This window comes from Grammomys surdaster, unplaced genomic scaffold, assembly GCF_004785775.1.
Source record: "Grammomys surdaster isolate TR1022 unplaced genomic scaffold, NIH_TR_1.0 133, whole genome shotgun sequence".
In the NCBI taxonomy this organism is placed as follows: Eukaryota; Metazoa; Chordata; class Mammalia; order Rodentia; family Muridae; genus Grammomys; species Grammomys surdaster.
In genome coordinates, this window is record NW_021604591.1 from 9,897,374 (window position 1) to 9,905,837 (window position 8,464).

Below are 8,464 nucleotides of genomic sequence, written 5' to 3' on the forward strand. Positions count from 1 at the left end.
CCTCCCTCCCTCCCTCCTTACCTCTCTTCCTCTCCCATTTCCTCTCTTGCTCTCTGTTGAAGATGCATTGTTGAGAGATTGCAGAGTTGATGCTACAGACAGGAAAGAGGAACGCCCAGAGAGAGACACTGCTGACTATGAAGTTCCTCTTCAGGAATGCCTGGGAGAGCCTGTGGAGTTGGCAAGTCAAAATGTGTTATGCCAAACATGTAGCAATCAAAAAAGGAAAAAAGTCACCTAGTATAATTTATCTCAGGATTTTTCATCATGGAAGGGACAATTTTATGGTACCAAAAGACCACATGCTGAGACAGCATACCTAAAGGATTGCTGTTGTGATAAATTTCATACACGTGCACATATTTATTTAAAGACTTATTTATTTACACTGCTATAGATAATCTCAGGGCTTTGTCCACACCAAGAATTTTCTAAAACATTGAGTTTTTATGCCTGGGAAAATACTTGTTTCTAGGAAAAAATTCTTCATTTTCTTTATATTTGTGTTCCACATATTATGGAAATACGTGCCCATTTTACCTGTTTTATATCATTAAAGAGACACATAGTCATATCATCACCGGGGTTCAAGTCTTCATCAGTTCCTCCACTTAGTGCAGTAGTAAAGGCCCACATTTGTAGCTCCCAACAATACTTGTCAGTACTACCTGACTAGCTGTTCCCACACAGGCTGGTAATATCTAAAGCTGACATGAAGAAAGAAATGGGCTGAAAATTTAATCTCAGGAGTCTGAGTAAATAGACTTTGCCTATAGGTGCCAATTCAACTTAATCTAGCAGGACTTTTGTAAGGAGTGAAAGGGCTCAACCTTGTTAAGCTGAGATTATACCAAAGATTCTTAGAAGGCTTCTGGCAACCTGTACCATAGTGGAGTGAATTGTTGCTTTCATCAAACTTTAGGGAAAGAAAAGATAGGAAGCTGTTAGTGTGAAAACTCTGATTCTAACACAAGGATTGCCACATGAGGAAATGTCTACAATATCTGATGAATGCATATCCTTGTTTCAAGTAAGAAATCAAGATGATGTGTGCTGGTCTCAATGTTGTCATCTATTTTGGTTAGGTTAATATATAGGATACAGGTCCAGAACACATCACATGCTGTTAGCACTAAGGAAATGTGAGTTACATTATTATATCATATATTAAATATATATACATATGAGTTATGTTATGTATTATAAAAGTGACCCATACTGTTAATATGGATCAAGAGATGGACAAGGCTCTCAGTGTTTGGGGGGAAGAGTTTACAGTGAACCTATGATAGTAATAGAGAGGAAAGGGAAGACTTAGAAACCTGATGAGAGTAGTTGTCTGCTCCAAAGTCCACTTCTCAGCCCAGGGTACATCCTGAATCATATTTCTGGTGTACAGAACAATGTCATGTGCTTTGATATATAAAAACACTGCTTGGATCAGGCCTGTCACACAACGCTCTGCTAAATATCTTTTAAGATTTTATCTTAATTCAGATGTTTCTCCTTAGCTCATAGTGAGGTGAGATTTTAGGAGTATATTAGGAAGAAATGGAATCCTAGCAGATATCTGTTGTTTCTAGAGGCAGAGATATAACTTTTCTCTGGTGCCTCATATCAAGTCACTCCATTCCTCTCTTCCTTTCCCATAAGATGGCTCAACACACAAAGGCACATATATGTCAAAGATCAGCAAAATGGGGGATTTGCTGGGAGTTCTTCCCTTAGTTCCTGCCTCCTAACCTTGCTCGCCTTTTCTTTTGAGAATCTCAGTGGTTCCTGTTCCTCTTACTTGTTTAAGCATAGATTAATTTGTTCCACAAACAATGAATATTCAGTTTTAGTAGGTCCTGGGCTATATAAAGGTATTGGAAATTGATCAGATATAGTTTCTGCTTCATATGGTCAGAGGACATATACAGATAATAATGTGTGTGTGTGTGTGTGTGTGTGTGTGTGTGTGTGTGTATTTAGGGAGGTCAGAGATCATTGGTGTCTCCCTCAATTACTCTCTCAACTTTTCATTACAGGGAGTCTCTCACTATGCCCAGAGCATACTAATTCAGCTAGAATTACTGGCCATCTATCTCCAAAGTCCCTTTCGTCTCCCTCTCCTCAACTATGAAATGAAATTACATGTGTGTACACCACAGGGCCAGTCTTTTTTCTTTGTTTTTTCTCTTTCTTTTTCTCTTTCTCTTCTCTTCCTCCTCTTCCTCCTCCTCTTCATCTACCTTCATCTCCTCCCCTCCCCACTCCCCTCTTCCTCCTCTTTCTCCTCCTCCTCCTCCTCCTCCTTCTCTCTCTCTCTCTCTCTCTCTCTCTCCTCTTCTCTCTTCTCTCTTTTTCTCTCTCCCTTCCTACATAGGTGCTAAAGATCAAACCCAAGTCCTTATGATGGCCCAGAAAGCATTTTACAGATTGTTTGTATCTCTTTAGGCCTGCTAATAAATTAGATTGTTCTCAATTTTGACCCTCATAATGAAGCAGACAGGATGATTACAAGCGAGGAACTAAGACTAGTCAGTTAGGACAGCAACATGGCAGGGTTATCTGCTGATGAGGTGGCCTTTGAATAGAAACCTACAGATGGAAAGGGGCACATTGTGTATAGAAGTAAAAAAGAGTGTGTTGGGAAGAAAGGGCAGCGATTTCAATTACCAAGAATCTAGAAAGGTAATACATGCATTATAGAAACAGAAATGGCTGAAATCATTTTGGACTGTAGTCAGGAGTCAGATGAGAACTGGGGGAAGGAGAATTTTATGACTGATGGGAAACATTGAAGTGTTTGGCTCACTGTAAGATTGTATGGACTGATCTGCGTTTGTGAACATAGTCATCCCTTGCTGTGAACTGATCATGATAGAGAGCTTCTTCAATGGAAGTCAAGGTCAGCAATCATCCATGCAAAAGACAATAATAATGTGTAAGTGTCCTGACAAGAAGATGAAGACAAACTGTTAAATTGCAGACACACTGGGAACCTGAAACTTTGCTAATTTTGTGACAGATTGTGTGTGTATTGGGAGTTGTGGTGATGGGGACCTAGTCAGAAATTAAGGATTAAATCTGTATGTTCTGCTTGAGGAGTGAGAAGATAATGGCATTATCAATATCATAACCAAGTAAACTTTCAGAAAAGAAGTGGCTAAAAATTGTTTTCAGTTGTTGAACTTATTTATCTACATTTCCTGAAGTATCCTGGCACTGGATATTTTATAAGTAGAAGGTGACCTTCTTCTTAAAGTCATCAGGTGAGACAACATTGATGTGTCCTCTATCTCTGGGAATCTTGCATTTTACCAGCAATGGCGCATTAAAATAAGTCAGTGATATTTCATAAACAGGAACTTTTACTTCCATTGAAATTGCCTAATTCATTCACTCATTCATTGATTATTTATTCATTGTTTGATTATTTTTTGATCTATTTACTTATCTTATGTATAAGTGTATGTGTCTGCATGCATTTATAGATACAATGTGTATACTTACTGACTTTGGAGGCCAAAAAACCTTCTCAAATCTCCAAGAACTGGAGTTCCTTGTAGTCATAAGCCATGAAAATGGTCGATATAGCAATAGCAATCCAAACTAAAACACACACACACACACGCACACAAATCTAATAAGAAAAAACAGATAACTTGGGCTCTAAGAATAAGCTCAGACAAGGTATCAAACACAAGTCAGATAATGCAACCATGTCTTTTCCAGTTTTATAAATAATAACAATTAATATTTTATTAGTATTTTTACATCACTTTCTGCTGGTTTTTCCTCCTCCTCTTCTCCTCCTACCCCTCCCCTTCTCCTCCTCCTCCTCCTCCTCCTCCTCCTCCTCCTCCTCCTCCTCCTCCTCTTCTTCCTCCTCCTTCTTCAAGCATTGTCCCATATCTAGTCTATCCTCCAACTGCCTATGTATCCATGACCTCCTAATTATAGGTGCATGTCAACATTTTGGGTTTTGGTTGTGAGGGTGCAATACTAAAGGCTCTGGGCAGGCTATGTAAGCTTTCTACCAACTAAGCTACATTCCAATCCCTATTCAAAATTTTTGAAACAATAATAGGGTATTCAAAGTGCTTACGAATCCTCATTGCTTTCTGAGAGGACTATGTTTGGATTTCAGTAGCCACATGGAGGGTCACAATTGATTGTAACTCCAATTTTATGTGGATTAAAGATCTCTGAATGTGAAGGCATCTGCTACAAATGAACTCACACACAAAGAAAAGTCATACATATCTTTAAAAATGTTTCAAAGATACTACTCATTCAAATTCTTCTGAAGTATGTTTCAAATTTTAGCTTTTATAATAGTTTAAGATTTAGTCATCTTAATCGATTTCGGCCATCAACTTCTCAATATTTATATTTAAGTATTCAGTATTAAATTGTGCAAAGATTATCTTTATCCTTTTAATGTCAGACTTGGCATTGAAGTGATGTATGACACTGTTTAGCCAAAATATTTGGGAGGCTGCCATCTTTGATTTTATTTCTACTATGAAATACACTGGGGTTATGTGTACACTGGGGTTACTGGGAGTTCCAGATGAAAACAATTTTGTGTTCACGTGAGATATAGATTTTGTTGAGTATAATATCTTACTCATTTATTTTCAAGATTATGTATTTATTATTGAGGAAATGAAGACCATCTTTCTATAGATAGTTTTCTGATTACATAAGAGAAATTATCCTGAGCATTGCAAAATAGTTTGAGAGTATCTACAGAAGACCATATTGATCTATTTATGATGATATTAAAATATTTTTAAATCATAAGCTAAAAGAGAGAGAGGTCAGAACATTGGCTGTGTGAAGTAAAACACAGAAATAGAACAGTATCTACAATCAATTGAGTAATTTATAACTTAAGTACTGATTGGAATTCTGACACATAAAAGAGCTTAGCAGGTATTAGCTAAGGTAAACAACCGTGGTCTGTGGGAATGAGCTGGGTCAATAATACATTTCTCATGGTCAGATAGTCAAGGCCTGAGACATCATGCTCTTTTGATCCCTCTAATCCTTAAATGTGAGAAATATTGTATTTTACATAAAATAATACAAGAGGGACTATTAGATTCTGAACCCCAGTTGTTGTAAAAAATGACTGTCACTTGGGAGAGACTGTAGCTCTCCAAACCTCAAAGGTTGTCAGAGAGAGCATGCCAGTGGAGGTAATGTGTATAACTGTCCCATTTGAGCCAATGGTTGATATATTTTTTTAATTTTTCTTTCTTTTTTTTTTTGAGATTATAACAAAATTAAATAATTTTCCCCTTCACTTTTCTCCCTCCAAGCCTTTCCATATATCCTTTCTTGTTCTTTTAAACTTTCATGGTCTCCACTTCTCAATAATTGCTTTTATATACATATTTGCATGTTCATTTCTATAAATGTGTATATGTATATGCATATTTATAAGTTAAAAACTTCCATTTGTATGTGTGAAATTCACTTCCTAGAAAACTGCTCTATTCTAAGTTACAAATATTATTTTTGAAAATATGATTTCTACTTTTTTAAGAATAACATTTCAATAGCAGCACTATATGTTTGGAATTTTAAACTATTAATAGTTTAATAGTTAAACTATTTATTTAATATATATATATAATAGTTTAATATATATAATAGTTTAATATATATAATAGTTTTATATATTATATATAACATATATATAATATATAATAGTTTAATATATATAATAGTTTAATATATATATATAATAGTTTAATATATATAATAGTTTAAATATTTAAACTATTAATACTTTAAACCAGTATTTTTATTTGAAAATAAAAAATAAATAAAAACATGTAGCTTTACTTCCTGTCTTCCTGTGATTTGAATTGTTGTTTCAACTCTGGTTTCTTGTTTGATTCATTGTATCTTCTAGAGTTGACTCAGTAAAACACAGAGGGACCATTAATATCTTGTCTTGCACCTTGAAAACGATTCTACAACACTATCATTTCTCATGAAGAATGGGTTTTAAATATGTATAGAAAGAATTGTTCTTTGATGGATAGCAGAATGGCTTTTTCACTGAGAGAACAAGCCCATCCCAGAACTTGACATTCTCCAACAGATGACACTTCAGACACTGCCGTCAATATACTTTTACTTAAAGTAAAAATTGACTGATGACCAAAACACTCAAGAGTAAAAAACTGCAGTTCTGTTCTCTCCTAAAATAGGGTGTTGAGATTCAGCTTAAGACATTCAGTTTCTGATTTATGCCCAATCCTAGCTAGTGGTTCAAAACAAATTTGCATTTAGCTACATGCAAACATGCAGTTATTAGATAGGAATATCTTCATAAAAAGAGTATAAAAGTACCTACTGCAGAATTGTATGAGGCTGGGAAAATTTTCTCCTTTCTCATTCCTGTAGTGTCTGGGAGAATGTTTCCTGCCTCTTTATACTGAGTTGATATATATATATATATATATATATATATATATATATATATATATATATATTTTAATGTAAGAAAGGCGAGATGGAAGAGGTATCTGGATGATCCTTGGATCCTCATATTGTACCTCTCTAGCTCTTAGAATTTTCTAAACATTTCTTTGACTTCAGCTATGGGTTCGATGCAATTTGTCCATAATATACATATATTGATATTCTAATTCCCACTGTCTTAGAATAGGTCTTTATTTGGAAATATGGTTACTGCAGGTAAAATGAGTTAATGATCAAACCATACAGGGACTGAATGAGTCTACACTGTAAATGACTAAGGTCTCTAATGAAACAGAAGACAATACATCCCTCCCTGGTTCATCTATAGCCTCATTTGGGAAATGACTATTTCAGTCTTTACTTACACACATTCAACCTCTATAGTTTTCTTATAACCATGGTAAATATGGCCACATATTGTATACACATATATGCTTATATACATACATATATGTATATCTGAATTTTGTACATTTCAGATAGTTGAAAGCATGGGTCTTATGTTTTTATACTACAAAGAAGTATTTTTGGAGATGACTGTTAAATAGTTTGATTTCAATATTGGATAGCATAATCATATATTGAAATTTCACATTGTCTCTCATAAACAGTCACAATTGTTGTTAATTGAAAATACAATAAAGCATTAAAAAGTAGAAATGAAGAGATAGAAGTAAGAAGACTTTGTAGACAGAAAATTGGAATTTTTCTGTTACAAATTAAGGAAACTGTGAACCCACAAGATTTTAAGTGAGAAAAGAAGGCTTATCTTCTAATGTTTCAGAGGATATATTTTCCAGTTGATACCCTGATTTAGGACTTCCTTTCTCCAGAACTCTGAAAAGTTACCTTTCTTTAACATTCAAGTGCCTTGCTTGAGGCATTTCATCACAATGCGTGTGGAACATGGGCAGACTTATCCAGGATCTTGTTCTTTGGGTTGCATAATTCCTTCACATAATACGTACTTGATAATAGTATTGAGAATAGTCAGCTATTTTCCTTCTGATGAACTTTTCCAATTCAGTGTTTTCTCCTATTGGTGTGTGTCACTTTTTTGGGGGTGGGTGGGTGGGAATAATGCCTTTTGGAGGCATGAAAGAGGAGAGCATGCAGTGTTTGTTGTTCTGTGTCTGAATGATTTCACTTAATAAGATGATCTCCATGTGAATGCATTTTCCATTAAACAGCGTCAGAACAAAAGAGAATGTAGGAGAAAAGAAGGCATTAGAAGCAGAGGGAGAACATAGAGGACTCTAAAAGCCAACATTCCTGATGGTTGAAAGAGTTTTTCTTCATAAGGTCCAACACAATGTACAATGAACAAACAGTAAAAATTGTGGCAGGGAACAGCAGGTAATTTTGTCTATAGGTAGGCAAAATTTCTCTCTGTTGAGAGATGTTAATCTCAAACTTGCTTAGCCCCATTTCTGTGATGTGATACACTGAGGTTCTCTTCTTATAGATGTGGTGTTCCAAATAGAAATCTCATTATTCTAATTAGAACTTGATTTTTACCCATATTTTTGTGAACTTCACCAATGTTCAACTTTAAGTTGCTCGTTATCTTTTGTTCATCCTCACTGAATCTTATCTTTTACATGGACAGCAATGATGATCTTTACAAGAATGGGGCTTGTGTCAGAAAGAGCATGAATAAATTTTCTGTCCAGGTGTGAAGCAAAAGAGAACAGAAAATCATTAATATAAATGTTTCTATGGAATAATGAAACATTAAAGTAACATGTATGGGAGAAGGCACACTTTTATCCTAGTTCACTAATTTATTCAACACATGCTTACTAAAATTATCACACTTAGTCACTATATGTTCTAGGATATTAGACATTAACAAAATGTACTCCTTAAAATGTTTATATCTCTAAAGGACAAGAGTAAGGTCCAAAGTATAAGTAATCATCAAGTAGTGTAATTTCATTAAGGTAAAGATTATTTTTTAATGGAGAAATATAGA